Source organism: Molothrus aeneus, chromosome 1, assembly GCF_037042795.1.
Source record: "Molothrus aeneus isolate 106 chromosome 1, BPBGC_Maene_1.0, whole genome shotgun sequence".
NCBI classification, from domain to species: domain Eukaryota; kingdom Metazoa; phylum Chordata; class Aves; order Passeriformes; family Icteridae; genus Molothrus; species Molothrus aeneus.
In genome coordinates this window covers 61,835,092-61,850,913 of record NC_089646.1, presented here as the reverse complement: position 1 = coordinate 61,850,913, position 15,822 = coordinate 61,835,092, and the positions used below count along the sequence as shown (strand labels likewise).

The following is a 15,822-nucleotide window of genomic DNA, read 5'->3' as shown; positions in this document are numbered from 1 at the left end:
AAGTAATAATTTCATATCCAAGAAAGTATTTTCTTAGCTTTTAAAAAGTTAATAGTGACATATTTTGATGCACTGATTGTCAAAAAACCATGTGTCTGGAGAATAATTTCTGACACCTTGTTTGGCTACTTTCTCTCTTTCTGCTTTCTTTGTTTGTGTTTTTGTTCAATGACTTAAGGCAGTGACATTGTACCTTTGACTCTTACCTTGCATTAAAATACTGGTACATCAAACCAATCAAACTTTCATAATCAGTTTTTTTGTGATAATTGAAAAATTGAGAAGTCTAGCTATGTAAAACATGTCATCTAATAGCTGCATGGGAATTAAAATATGTAAGAAAGAAAGCCAACTGTGACACAATAGAATCTGTTTTGCAAACTGAATGTGTAATTTATAGGACATTCCTATGCATCTAGGACAACTGATGGAAATGGGGCTGCTTGTCTTCATACAGGTTGATTTGCATTAATTTTCCACCACAAACAATGCCCATGAATTCTTGGCACTAAATTTCATGTGACTATGGATCAGTGTTAGTTTTTAATTAACAGATGTATTGTATTCCCACGTATCTTAAGTGGAACTGTGTCAGTTTATGTCTTAGTTGACTTGAAGTTGATTCATTATTCTCTTCAGTAGTTTTAGAATTGGAAGCTATTATCATAACAACAGCTGGATTTTTGATTACCCAGTATAGCTGGCACATGTTGGGGCATATGGGGATTTATTAAATCATTCAGCTCTTGCACACAGCAAAGAGTGAATTACTTAATACCCAAATTTAAAACAGCTGGTCACTGAGCATATAGTAATGTATGTCATACGTCTTTTTCCAGGGCTTTTTTGTAGTGAACTTAACAAGGAAGAAAACTGGTTTGATGTCTTGATTTTAAAGAACAATAAACTTTACTTATCCTGCTTATTAAGAAAATAGCAAACTATCTAGTAGTTCCTGTTAGAAAATAGTCTCCAGATATTAAGATGGAAAAATCTTTGAACTATATGGCAGCAGGATAAAGAAGCCATGCAAGGTAGAGAAAATGTTTTGGATATTTGAACATGTGCTCATCTGTAAAATGCAAGGTTTTTTTCTTTGCCCTTAAGAGTATAGAGTCTTTGTTTGTAGACTTTACTCTCATGACAGCAGCCAGCTATTTCATTCTCATGTAGATATTCCTTTAAGATCTCAGCACAAAATTTACCAGAACTTAACATAGCTGCAGACAAGTCCAGAGCCTAGAGCCAGAATAGCTAAAAATTAATATATGTTTAAACTACTTTAATAGCCAAAAGGGATTATCTCCCATTTATCAAAAAGGTAAAATAAACCAAAAGTAGAACCCCCTATATCTCTTTTCTCTATTGCTGGGGCCATAAAATTATCTAGAAGCTTCCTACACAAAATGTACAAGGACTTATCAGTAGATTCGAAATGTCACCTTTGTCTCTAGAATGTGACGTCTGCTCTAATAATAACTTCACCAAGAATTTTATGAAAGCAATACTTATATAGGTTAACCTGCTGAAGAAGTAAAGCCATGCATCAGGGAATGCTAATGGTTATCAGTTAAGTGTTTAATAACTTGCATTCAGACATCTAAGCACATAAAATTTAGTCCAGCAAGTAAAAATGAAAGAAAAAAGGAAAAGAAACAGCTATGTCATAATTTTTGTTTTGGAACCCCAAAGACATAACCAACTCATTTCTGAGTCTTTTTCTCAATCAGGCCAACAAAACACTCCGGGGCTTTTATTCTCCAAGATGAGAAAAATGCTTTTACTTCCTCTGGAGAGCCATAAGTGACTGCAGAGGCATCTTCTTCAGAGTGAGGATTTATTTATATCCTGCTGAGCACAGAATACCTCATAGAGAAGTTAGAGTTCTCCAAGAGTACTCCAGACAGAGTACTCTCTATATTGAAACTCTCTTTTTTAAAAGAATGGAGCATTCTTGACACTCTGTTCTGTGAAGTTAGAAATGTCACACTTTTCCTCTTTTTGAGGACTCTCTGCAGGCATGAGCAATAGAAATGAATTTTAAAATTTAGTATTGATGTTCTAGTGCTGGCTTTTGATATGCAACTCTCTGTATTGCAGAGCCACTCTCCCTAACCATGTGCCAACATTTTTGGTTTACTATGAAGATCAATAGCAAAATGCATAGAATATAAAGCAAGAAAGGCAAATCCATTAGACTGTGAAAAACTGAAGTACAAAAGGCTTCATTTATACTTCTTTTTTTGAAATTCCTTCTATCACATTTTGCACTTTTTTGCACTGAAATTTCAGTATGTTTGACTGTTCAGGAAAATACTGTTGAGCAGTTGATCCACCGATCTGCATATATCTGGAAATCTAATATATAAATAGAGATATATAGATATATTTCCTGAGAATTTATTTTTAAACTATTTTAGAGAACAACAGCATAAAGTGAGGATGTATTGATTATTATTGTAGAGGGTGTGCAGAGTCTGTAGGGATTAAGTAAGAACTAGTGCCCTGGTCTATGGTCTCTGGGGGCTAATAGAGTAATCTGCAGGCACTATTCACAGGACTGATTCCTGCATGAGTTTGCAACTAAATAGAGGACTTCTAGAAATTGCTGCTAAGTGAATTTAATCCAGAGACAGATTTAGTCTTTTATCATAAAGTCTTCTTTTTGGTGTCATTATATCAAAATATGCGCTGTTTTTCAAGTGATCTCAACTTTCAAGATTCAGCATAGATTATATTTCTGAAAGGTGATGTTTGTAGTTGCAAAAAGAGCAAGACAGCTTTAATTATCTTGAAGTTCTGAAACTTAATCCCCTGAAATTTACTTTTGATGGTAAAAGCAAACAATTGGAATGTATTTGAGTTAAAGAAACCTGAGATCTGAATGTCATATTTTGTAATTGCTTGAATAATCAGCAATGTGAATATATACCCATTAAAAAGTCCTTAGACTGGTAATGTGTTTTCCAAATTTGCTTTTGTTGCCCAGACTATATTCTCTTACCTTTTTGGTTTGTGAAGTGATTGTTCATCAAAATTTATATTTATGTCTCCTAATACTGCTGCTTGATAAGAGATTTGTAAACCTAAAATCTAGACAAATAGAAAAGTAGGGAAATTTAGAGCTAGACTGAAAGACTATACCTTTCTGTTTTGGAGAACAGAGTAATTCTGAGGAAAAGCTGGGTTTGCCTCCCAGTTTGTTTTTGTTTGTCCCCTGAGATAGGAGCATAACATTAATTGTGGAGGGTTACTGCTGTTCATTTGAGATTGTCTCATAACTCAGACTGGAAACATTGGAGCTTTCCAATATCATCAGAAGGACAGCAAACTTGGTCTGCCAGCAGAGAAGCCACAGCTCTGTCAGGCAGAAAGTTCTGGGGTTTCTTTTCACTGGTTCTCCCTTTTCCATTAAAATCTGACCTACTCAAAAGCCTCTCTGAGCCTCCATTAACTTTTTCTGTAATCAAGCCTTGATTTTTCAGCACAGGTAGATACATAATTACTGCGGTTGGAAGAAGGTAGTAAAGGACCTAAAGTAAATGTGTGCAGTGGAAAATAAATCACAAACTTGAAAGGAAATTATTCACTCAAGTGCAAACTGAAGACCTTATTGCCCAGCATTACAGACAGCTGCCTGATGTCCCAGGAAACTAGAGATATTGTCCAAACTGAGAGAAGGTGTTACAGAGTCCTTTTGGGACAGCTAGCTTCAACAAGGCTCCTTACTTCCCTGACATTTACTGAAAGTAGAATCAGAGGGCCATGAAAAGAGTAATTTTAAAATAACCACTTAGTATTTTTATATACCTTTTTCTACTCACTTTCAAAATGCAGGTAATTATGAAGTAGACTATATCAACTCCCTCACTTTTTTACAATGTGAATGTGTTTCATTTTCTTTCTCAAAATGCACTTCTGTTTCTCAGAGAGAGACGTTGTTGAGCTCATTTTGCAGACGTGTAAATCGTGTCCCTAACAAACCTTGACAAGGCTTTCAGATTTGGGCTTTTTTTAATGGGTTTTAGCACATCTGTTCTGTCAGTCTGACTACTGCAAATGCAAATGTCATCTGTTTAAAATCCTTATTACGTTCTCTGCTAAGAAATTGCTGAGTGTATTTGGTACTTATCTGTAATTTTATACCTCAGTCTCTAGACTCTTCTCTCTACTCTGTCTTTTGTCTGCTCTTGGAGTCTGAACTAATCACTTTACCAAACATGTCTCTCTTTTTTTTTCTTATGTTTTAAATTAATTGAGTGCCTTTAAAAGGTGTTGAATTAGCACCAAAAGCTAGAACGTGGGTGTTTTTTATCAAATAGTACAGAGGTATATTCAAGTTTGTGTCTAGACTTGACCCTAGTGCTTCATGGTGTAGCTTTTGATGGACAAACTCCTTTTTATCACAGGATTAGTTCTCTTTAATTGTCTTGAAATTTAAATTTGGACTTTGGTAGGTTTATAACCCTTCCTGCCCTGCATTTGATTGACAAGGTATTGGAAAGAGGTGTAAGTAGGCTAGAGGTTTCAAAGGTGCTGAACTAAGTAATTGTAACATGACTTCAACCTAGCTAAATGTTGTTTTAGGAGGACAGTCTTTCCATTTTGGCCTGTACAGCACTTTGCCCTTTTCTCAGCTAATGCTACTGCACCCTTCCTGTTCAGCAAGGAGATACATTTTTCCTAGTGAGGGAATGAAAGGCAGGAAGGCAATATCTGCAACTTCTGAATCTTTGTCTTCACTGTTCTACAGATTGTAATTCAGGTTTTGGTTAGTTCATGGAGAGATCTCTTTACTGCCATGGTTTACAGGATTAGATTTTTGCCACTTTGTAAATTACTAGTCACTGTTCGGTAGCCATAGTCTTTCATGCCAGATGCATCAAGAATATTGGAGTTTTCTGGGCTGTCAACTCTCAGTTATCCTGTTGTTTGTGCATCTTGTCGGTTCACGTGTGAGGATGTACACATAAAAATACGCAAGTCCCAAGCAAATCATGTGATGTGATGTTAACATAAAATAATTCCAAATTTACAGACTACTTTGAAGATTAGTTGACACCAAATGTAACTTCAACCTGTTTATTTTGAGGAAAATACTGTATAAGGAGCTATGATTTCAAAATTTCCATGCTCTGTAATTTTTTTATATTAAGTCTCTTTGGATTCTGGATCACTTTGGGTCTGCAGACTGACCTGTTTAGCAGGATGTGCATGCTTATGGGTACTCCCATTTTACAGCATTTTCTTCTATATAATACACAGGTTTTTCTGGAGATAAGAGAACCATTATGTGAGGGTTGGTTTGGGTTTTTTTTCTCCTGGTTCTCAGGTTACTATTCAACTCCCACAGTAAGAACTGGAGGGTGAAGCCTGGGAAATCAAGTACCCAGGATGAGCCCAGCTTGGTGAGTGCAGACTTAGTGGGCACACAGGGCATTTGCCGTTCAAATCATTTGAGATCATTACACTGTGATGCTCTGCTTTGGCCAAAATTTCAAGGAATAATTTTTTGAATAGTTGCTGGAAAGAGAAGATATGTGCCCTGATGAAATGTAAAAGCAATTTCATCTGATTATTATACTTGGCTTACAATCTGGCTTACTCTTTTTGCTAAATATAAGTAGTGAAATTGCTTAGACAGATACTCTCTGTATGCAGTTATTATTAGGCTCTCCTTTTTCTGGGCAGCCTCATCTGCAGTTTTCTTCTGTAAAATCCTAATGTGGGAGTATTGTTAGATGATACAGTAGAAATTAGTAAAGTACATCTAATTCAGTTTCTTCAGTGTAGCAAGATGGTATCTTTTTTTCCTTTTTTCTTTTCCCCCTGAAGGCATGTGAATGTGTTCTTTGGAAGTAATGATACAAAATCTGTAGTAAGGATATAAGGAAGGAATGCAGTAGTGAAAATAAGTTTTAAAGCATTTAATATTCATGAGTTTAACTTCTTGTTTGTACTTATTGGGATATTTCTCTAGTGTTTTAAAGCAAAATAGCTAAAATCACTTTGGCTTTTTCCTGAGTACTTATTTTTATTGTGATTCACTTTCCTGAAACACAACCTGGGGAGGGAAGTCTAATTTGTTTTTAAAACAATAACTGTAATTAATATCAATTTGCTTAATAGCAGATTGACTTGGCAAGTAATTCTCAGTTTTAATTTGCTCCTAAGCTTTTAAGCATATCCAAACATATATTAAGATGTATAAGTATTTGTGATAGCAGATTAGTACAGATATAAATATGTGTACACCTTATAGTGCTCAGATATGCATCAGAAAATTCTGATGATGACATTAAATTTTCATATTTGATATGTTTCAGAAAAGTATTTCTTCATTTCAGTGTGTATTTTTTCACATTTTTGCCATAGTACCAAGTAATGAATTCATTTTGTAAGCCATGTTATTCTGATCACATAAGACAATGTGACACAAAGGAGTTTTTGATGAAGGTGGTAGCTGGCCAGCTGATAAGTGCTGATTGAATCTACATTTGTCGAACTTTCAGGGAAAATCAGTTGAAAAGAATGAATTAATGAAAAAGGCAATATTTCTGTAACTGTTCGGTACCTTTAATGGTTATTTTTTTAAACACAAACTGCTTAAATTAAGAAAACTAGGAAACAGAAATATACAAAGCCTTTTAAACCTCTTTAAAAGTGTAGCTATCCAATTAAAACTGTTGCATTCAAGAAGAATGATAATTCTGCTACCCAGAGGTTTTGTCTGTATATTTTTTTGGGGACAGTGGTACAGATTACTTCGGCTAAGCTCAAATTTTGTTCATGTGCATCTTATGTTGGTCTGTATAAAGTATTCAGAAGTTGATGATTCACCTCTTTTTTAGTAAGAATGTCATTTGTAGTTGTAAACTTAATATTACATGGCAAAATAGTCACAGACCTGAAACCTTAAAAGGTTTGTGCATAAGACAAATATCTGACTATAAGAGATGAATGTTTATTTTCCACAGCTGAACCACTTATCTCATGCACTTATAATTATTTTTGTCTTTCTATTTTGCTCCTCATCATTATGTAGAGCTGTCATTTTGTTTAGTAGGAGTAATTGACAAAGTCCAGCTGTTAAATTACTTCATAACAGGAGGACAGTATTGCAAGTCTGGTTGGAGGACAGTATTGCAAGTCTGGTACAAGAGTAAATGTACATTCTTCTCAATCCGCCTACTGGAAAGTTGTAATTCAGATGCTAGTTCAAGCTGGAAAATGTTAGTATGTCCAAACACCTTTCCCATAGGAGAAGAGAAAGCTAGAGTGGCTGATTGTAAGCCATTTTGTCTTGAATCTGGAGAAAATATTTATTAGTAAAACCCAGAGGCCATAGAAATAAATTATCTTATGGTTTGCTGGGTCAGGTGCCTCCGTGGTTGGCCTCTGGAGGAGCCTTGGCCCTCAGCAGGGGAGGCAACTCTGAGATCAGAACACAGCTCCATACAGACTTGCAGTCAGCTTTGGGGTAATACCTTTTGAACATCTCAAACCTCAACAAATTTGAATCAGTCTTCTACAAAAAGCTTTGTATTACAGAAGAATACTGATCTCTCTGAGCTTTTATCTGCCTTGAAGGATTTTTGTTGAGACAAACTTCTCAACAAAACATAAGCCGTCAACTTACTACACAATGGTACACACATCTGAAAAATGGGTTGTGTGATCATAGAGCTGCTGCTGAATTTGTATGTGTGTGTGTGTGTGTGTCCCACAGTTGATGTTTAGCCACTGTGCTTGGTGAAGGGAAATCTACTGTCCCAGACTCTGCAGAGTGAGGGAGGCAGACAGACAGACAGTAGAGTTCAGGTTTGAACAACAGATTGGCACAATTTTCCACTGCAGTGAGACAGCTGCTCCCACACTGCTGACTTCAGATTTGGGGAGTACCTGACTCACATGTTTATTCCTAGAAATGGCTAAGGCAGCCAGCTGGACTCCCAGCTGTGACCTGGGAAGTATTTTTCCATGTAGCATACTCTACCCCTGCAGGCTCCCTTACTATCACAACCTTGCCACACTAACCAATACAACTTTCTGTGGGAAAAAGGAGTCCTTATTGCCATTTATCATAACATAGTGAACAGAACTGTTAGTGCTTTGCCAGAGTATTTCAGAGTGATGTACAAAAGGAATGTCCTAGTTATCTGGTTTTTGTCTTCAAAAATGTTAAAATTCTATATAAAAGATCAGACATGATTTTGTTAAGATTTACATTCCTGCTTTGTTTATGTCTTTAAAATATCATATAGAGTTAACAGCACTAAGTCATAACATGCTTTGCTGCTGCTGGTTACCTTAGATAATTTAGTTATATTTTCTACAGAATGCAAATTTTTGATGTATTTTGAGAGTTTTCATCATTACAAGAATAGAAGAAGTTGAAGTCTGTCTCTTAACGTATGTTTTCACAAAATACAGCTTTTACTTGACAGCATTTAAGTGAAGTACAGTAATTATGACATTAAGTGATGAGATAATATTTCTGTGTTTTTATTAATAATGCAAATAAACATATTTTTTTCTTAAGGCAAATGTTCAAATAATTCTTAAGAACAAAAAATTGTTTTGTTGATTGAACTAAATGTGCATTGAATCAGTGATTATGTTAGTACAATGGCAGTGGCTGGGGATTTTTAATTCTGTTTTTTGTAATGTAGCATTTCTATGGGATATGTTCCCATCCTCTGCAAAGAGTTTGCACAGAAATTAATTGTTCCTTCCATTAGACTTCTGGAGCATCCAGAAGTTAGCTTTGACGATTTTCCTTTCATTTTTTAACTCTGTCACAAAAGCCTGTTTCACATCATCTTCTAATACTTTTGATGAATTCTTGGTATTAATTTATCCTTTCTTTTTAAACTTCTATCCTGAGATTTTTTCCTCTGATCTGCTGGGTTTTTTTCCCCTTGAAACAAGATTGTATTTAATGACCTGGTATAAATGTGATTTTTCCTATTTCCCAGAATGTTGGTTTGGTTTGGTTTTTTTTTTTAATTTTCTGATGGACTTCCTTCAAAATAAATAAAATGCCTTTATTACATTTACTTTTATTTTATTACTTTTTTATGGGATGAAAAACACATTACATCTGAATACCTTATCTTTCTGATAAGTGAGCCCTGACCCAGAAACTCACAATGGCATCTTCCAAGTAGTAACTTCCTAAATTCAGTGTGCTGTTTTGTCAAGGAAATCCCTCACAGTGCAAGTTCTCAGTTACTCCAGTAGCACCTGCATTGCCTCCACAGAAAGCCTGGCTCGAAGGCTTGGTGAGGCACCTCAAGGTGTGTGTTGTCCTTGTGCAGCTTTCTGCCAAGTTCTGAAACCTGAAGCAGGCCCAAAGTGGTTTTGCTGTGGGAAATGGTGCCTTTGCAAGTTTGATAGGTGCTCATAACCCAGGGTTATACTGAGATGCCACTGTTGCACCTTGTAGGCTGCCACAGTTAACACAAATTGACCTTTATCACCAAAACAAGTTTGTTCTGGAATTATTAGCTGTGATTCTGGAGGACAGGATTTTAAAGTCTTGCATCTTTCTATTTACTTTTGCATATATACAATGGATTTTAGGCCTTGCATTATCTTTTGGGAGTTCACTACGATCATTGCCTGTGAAGGTAGCGTGTGTTTTAGCTGGAAGGAAGAAAGGGATTTGAGTTCTCATCACGGATTCTCCTTTTGCTCCTGTTTTCCATAAAGGCAAGGTAGCCCATGTAGTATTTCTGAAGTCCTTCTTCAAGGTGACGTCCACCATTCAGCTATTTTAGGAAAGTCATTGTGCCTTGTTTTTCTCCTTAAACCTCCTGCTTTCCTTTACAGATACTTATTTTGTATCCTGCCTGCATTTTACCTTCTGTATGTTAGGGAAGAGTCCTAAAGAGCAATCCCTGAAGATCTTGTATCTGGTGATGAAGAGTTCAGGCAGGTTAACAGATACCTCAGACTCTCACAGTAGATGAGAGGAATGTTACAAAGTTATGAATAGGGTTCATCTGCTGCTTCTTTAATAGCTCCTTCAGTTAAACCTCACACAACTACACTCTGCATCATACCTTTGTATTTTTTTATATGTGAAGTGGACATTTGAAACCACTTACATGTTTGCTAAGTGCTCCTGTGCCTAGCAAAAAGCTGCATTTGCCATAGCTGTCTTTCAGTCTTGGTTCATTTAGAGACACAATGTGCCTGTCTTCAGATTTTCCATATGCTTAGATTATTTGCAGTGACTGCAGGAGTCCCTCTGAAGAAGAGAGGTTATTTGTTTGCCCGTAACAGATTTTACTTTGAGATATGCTGTCTGCACATTTAGCCCTTCCATTTAGATGTGTTCCTTGCTTAGATCAAATCAGGGGACTCTGAGGAGGTCTGGGCTGCTCCTGTTACTACATGAACTACTGGCTGACAGATGTGGGCCTGAAGGATGTTTCTTTGGATACTGCTGACATAAAACACACCATAGTTCAGTGCTTGCTTACACCACCATGTGATTACATGTAGGCGACTCATCTTCTCTGGTCTATAGCTAGATAACTGGTCTTTGCCCTCTCCTTAGAATATTTCTTCTATTTTTTGTTAATGGCAAGCCAGATGCCAAAGAAATTTTGTTATTGCTACTATTTTTTAGGGTTCAGTTTTTCCCTAAAGGGAGAAATACTAACATTTAAACCTATTAGGCTGAAAAATATGGTATGTTCTAAAAAAACAAGAAAAATAGAAGAAAATGAGAACTGTAAAATGTAATTAATATGTTCAGATTTTTTTTCTGATAAGGTAAAACCCTAAAAAACCTTTAGAGAAATGCTAACTAGTATGTCTTCTACTCAGCCGATAAGAAAACCCAACCTACTGAAATTCCTGGAACTTCAACGCTGGCACTGAAACAGAAGGAAAGGAGGTGTTGTGAATTATAAAGACTTGCAATAGATCACAGAGGCTGAAATATTTTTCATTAATGGACTCAAAGGTTAAATCAATAAATAATTTCTGAAGTTTTTCCATGTTTTTCTACCTACTTCAAGCATGTCTGAAATTCCCACCCACATGGAATAAGGATTTTCAGAATGCTGTTACATAGATGGTAGTTTTGTATCAGTTGCTCAATATTCTCTCCATAATGAATGAGTTTAAATTGTTTGAGATACAGCCTGTTTCATCCTTAATGATCCCGATTTGCTACGTCCTTCAGACTTCCTTTTATACCATGCCTTCTCTTTTTTTCGTGGTTGAAAAGCCAGTGTCTGTGTTAGGCCTGACACATTACACCCAGACATTGGATTTCAGCTTGGGACTTTAGTTTTTGCACCAGCCTTGTGGATCTTGCTGCCTAAGAATTCTTCCTATTTTGTGCTGGTATTGCAGAGCCAAAAGGGCACTGTTGTGCCTGGCAGGCATTTGACAGGTTTTCCAGGTTTTCTTTAACTGATGCCCGAAGGCTATTGTGGAACATTGTGTGATTTGATAAAATTGGTTTCAGTGATACAGTCTGAATGCACACACTGCTGTTTCCACTGAATAGATTCGATTCCATTTTTATATTCTACTTCCTCTGTATTGTACTTTGAGTATTTTATAAAATTATTCATTACATTTAAGTGGGCTTTAGCAGAAGGAGTTCATGGTAATGATTACATTCAAACTTGTGTTCAGCTTGCAAAATTGAGTAGTTATAACCACCTTATTTCATTCATTTGAGACATTTTTTCAGTTCTCTCTGTATTGATTTCATTTAATTCTGCAGTTTTAGCCTGCTACAGAAATTTGTTGGCTTTTGGGGAGGTCTCTTCCCCTGCAAATTGTAATATGATTTTCTGATTAGAATGTTGGGAACCTCAGGAAAAACATTTTTTTTTTTCATCGCTGTCAGTCTTGCTATCAAGATCTCTCTCTTTGTTTCTATACTCATCTCTTTAGTAACAAAAGTTTTCAATTTTTTTCCTTTATCAGAACTTTTAGATTTAATGTTCCCATCTGATGACATCACTGATGTCCTTTCATAATGACGCTTTTGAAGGTTTTCAGTTGTCTTCCATTTCTTTCTTAAGTATTGCTTTTTTAACTTTTACCAACTCTTTGGGGACTGATGCTAGTTCCTGAGCAGCTGCCTTGCTCCATCCTGATTCTTATTTAGTTTTCAATGGTAAGCGTCCTGCCTAATTTACTAACTGTGGGATCTTCATAGACTCTGTTTGGGTTCTGGGACTTCATGTAGCAGGCCTTTCTGTCTTACCATGTCAAGACAGAAAAAAATCTGTTTCCCTTAATCTTTAGATATTGCTCCTGTGCTTTGAATCACATTGCTAGACCCAATTGGTACTGATCCTGTCTCTTAACTAATTACATGTATTCATATGTGAGAAAGAAGTTATTAATCTCAGTTACATCTTTATTCATCTTCTACTGCTATTAAATTTACTGAAACCTTATTCCCTAAATACAATTTTCATACATTACCTATCCAATGTTAATGGTTCAATGATGCCAAAGAGCTTTAGTTGCCATAATTGGTATGCTGTCATATCTTTGAATTCTTAATAAAACATACTTTTAATTTTGTCTTTGATGATTCTTCAGTGATAACAGCATATTTTAGTTTTGTGCTAATTCTCTTTTAACTTTCAGTCACTGGCAGGGTAAATTAGGTAACTGCTCACAACATCAAGTTGCCTTAATTATTTCTCCACAATATGAGTTTGTTAACTCTGAGGGCTTAATTTTCTGGCTATTTTACTTCTTTACAATGTACAAACACATTTATACAGTGTGTGCTTGTCAGCAAACCAGAGGACATCTGACACATGCAAGCCCAAAATATGAAGGTGACCACCTTCCAGCCTTTTGTTTGAATAGTTGCAGTTTCATTATCTTTTCTAAAGTTCTGGATTTTATTTGGACTTCATTAATAGCTTTGCTATTATTGCTTAGTAATACCTCTTCTCATATTGACATGCAGTATTCCTTTTATGTTTTTCTGAAATTTTTTAAAATTTCCTACTTAGTAACCCTACCCTTAGGCAGCAAAGTGAATGGATTGCTTGAATGGATTAAGATTTGTGGCTGTGTACAGCCTGTCAAGAGTCCTCAAAAAAAAGGCACCTGAACTTCTACACATTTAGCAGTCCTTTATTTTATTTAAAGCATTTGACTGTGACAATATACACTAATAAAGATACCGTAAGCTATCCTAATTGTCAGTTTTAAGGTATCTGCAACTTGGTGACACGCTGAAAGTGAAGTAGTTCACTGAATTGAACAGAGAGAAATGGATAAGAGCTTCCCTGAGGCAACAGTGTCCATTGATTTTGTATTGTTTTAACTTTGTCATTGGCAAGCTAACAGTCTACATTTAAAATACCATCCTTTCTTCTCCTGATTTTGCCTCCGATGTCCCCCATGTGCTGCTTGGTGTGCATATATGAATCTGAATGTCCTTCAAAACTTTTGAAGGAATGCATGCACTAATTACTTCAGTTGACCCCAATATTCTAAACTGATTCTGTCTTTTACAAAGAAATGGTCTTAAATTACTGGCAATTCTAGGCAAAGGAAGCTGCTACCAAAACATTACAAACATGAAGTGTGTAAGAACATGGCTAATTGAGGCCATTCTTCTGAGAGGTTGACTAGGTACTGTTAGAAAACTGTTCAGGACCTTTTAACTGAGAGGTTAACTAGGAACTGTTAACTCTTTTAGAGCTGATTTCCAGGTGATTTTGCTTTTTCTGCCTAGTGTCCTCAAGCAACATAGCAGACTAACCATTTCTCCACTTGGAAGACAAGCCATAATATTTAGCTTTAAATTGTGTCTTATTAACTGATACATAAAATAATATTTTATTTTTATGGACCAATCCTGTATAATCTCTTGTATTCTGAACTCACCTGCTGTTTGGGTATATCTGAGAACAAAACAGATACTTCTCACAGCCATTCTGCTACCTTCCAGTTAGCCAAGTGAATTGTTCTTGCTCATAAAGATGGATATTATTTCTCGTGTGATTTCTTTAAATTCAGATTGTAATCAGAGAATGTCATGAATGGGATGAGACAGTGATCTGCAGATGGTGTTTGTGGTGTATTATCACTCCAGTGATGCCCATTACCTTAACAGTCATGCCCAGTTCTTTCTAATTATTGTTTCAATTATATTTTTAAATGAATGAATGAATAATTCTTTATACATGCCCTTTGAAATATTTACTTCATAATTTCTTTAAATTTATTCTTGCAAGGTAAATTCTCTGTTTCCCAGTGATCCAAGTTATATTGCATTATGCTGATTGAAGTATGATTATATTGAAATATAATTAACTTTATCTTATCACACTTTAATTAGTAAAGCACACTGGATCTCTTTGAAGTTAAGCTTATGGGTTTTGGCTTAATAAGGAAATATCATTGCTTGTGAGTCTGAAGTGTTACTTCTGAAAATATAATTCTGAAGCTATACAGGTGGTGTGTTCTGAGTACATCCTAATCACTGTGTCACACTTGGGTCTGAAGTGTTAAGACCATATAGTCACATTTGCCAGTGGATCATGAAATAAAAATGAAAAACTTTGAAGTTACATGATAGCAGCTTTTAATCTTTGCGGAGTAGGGAGGGGATGGTATTGGAATTTTGAGCCAAATACTACACTTTGAGAAATTTTTTATTATTATTCAAATTTGCTTTTTATGCTGCTGATAGGAGTAGTAGTTCCCTATGCAACCCCTTTCCTGTATATACATTGCTTTCTAAGGGGAAAAGAAAAGTTTTAGAGAGGTGACAGTAAAGGGTTTTGACCTACCAGATAGTTGATACTTGAGAGATGCTGGCTCTGAAAAATTCACATTTAAGAATATATAGGAATGTACATCAAAAACTGTCTGGTGTAGAACTGCAGCATTGTTTATTTAGAGTACATGAACTGTGATTTAAATGCCTCTAGCTAATATTCAGGAAAACTGGTTATGGCTGCTAAAGCCTTGCCCTAGACAACCTGCCTGCTGCTCTGTTAAAACCGTGACTCTCAGGTTTAATTATAACAACACATTCTTCAAGTACTGTGTTGATAAGGATGTAGCACATAAGCTGCTGTGTTTTGGATGATCAGCTGGTGTGGTAAAAGTTCTCTTTCATTAGGTACTTTGAAAATGGAACGGAGGTTACATTAAATTTAATGCACATCATGCCTATGTTTTTAAGTGCTGTTTCCTTCAGTGTTGATCCTTTCCATGTTGATGTTTGCAACTGGAAAACTTTTTGTGTGATGATTTCTCACAAAGTTGTAAGACAGAAAAAAGATACAGTCAATTTGTTTGTTTAGGTTGTGATGTGAAAGAATTGTGTCTCTTAAATCTATCAGCTGTTTGGGGGAAACTCTTTCAAACTATGCATGTTTTTTTCAAACTCTTTGTTTTAATGTATGTCTTGCCATTCTCTGCTCTTTCCCTGTGCTGCAAAAGTTATTAATGTAAATTTACGATCTTGAACCAACACCTTGGAATAAAACATCTGTCCCGTTGGCAATTTTATTTCCTCTTTATTTTTTTATCTTGATCAGTTCTTGGTTTTGCTTCAGACAGAAATCTTACATTCTCTGTTAAAGTCTTGCAACTTGTCATACTATTATTCCTCCTTTGACATCTTCAGTTCCCTTTACCACCACATTGCTGACTTTGTCCTGTCTTTGAAATGTGCTTGGCCTTTTTGTTTTCACTTTTAGTTTATTTATTTTCTAAAACTTATTTCACTCTTGTCCCTTACCTTATGTATGGTCCATTGCTTTTTGCTACCTGCTTACTAGAAAACAAATTAACCCAAACCTG

General features: G+C 35.8%; 1 protein-coding gene across 1 annotated transcript in view; it reads left to right on the top strand.

Moving 5' to 3' along the window:
• CDKAL1 (CDK5 regulatory subunit associated protein 1 like 1) overlaps positions 1 to 15,822 on the top strand; it is a 387,536-nt gene that overhangs the window by 258,657 nt on the left and 113,057 nt on the right. The gene's annotated exons all lie outside the window — the stretch shown is intronic.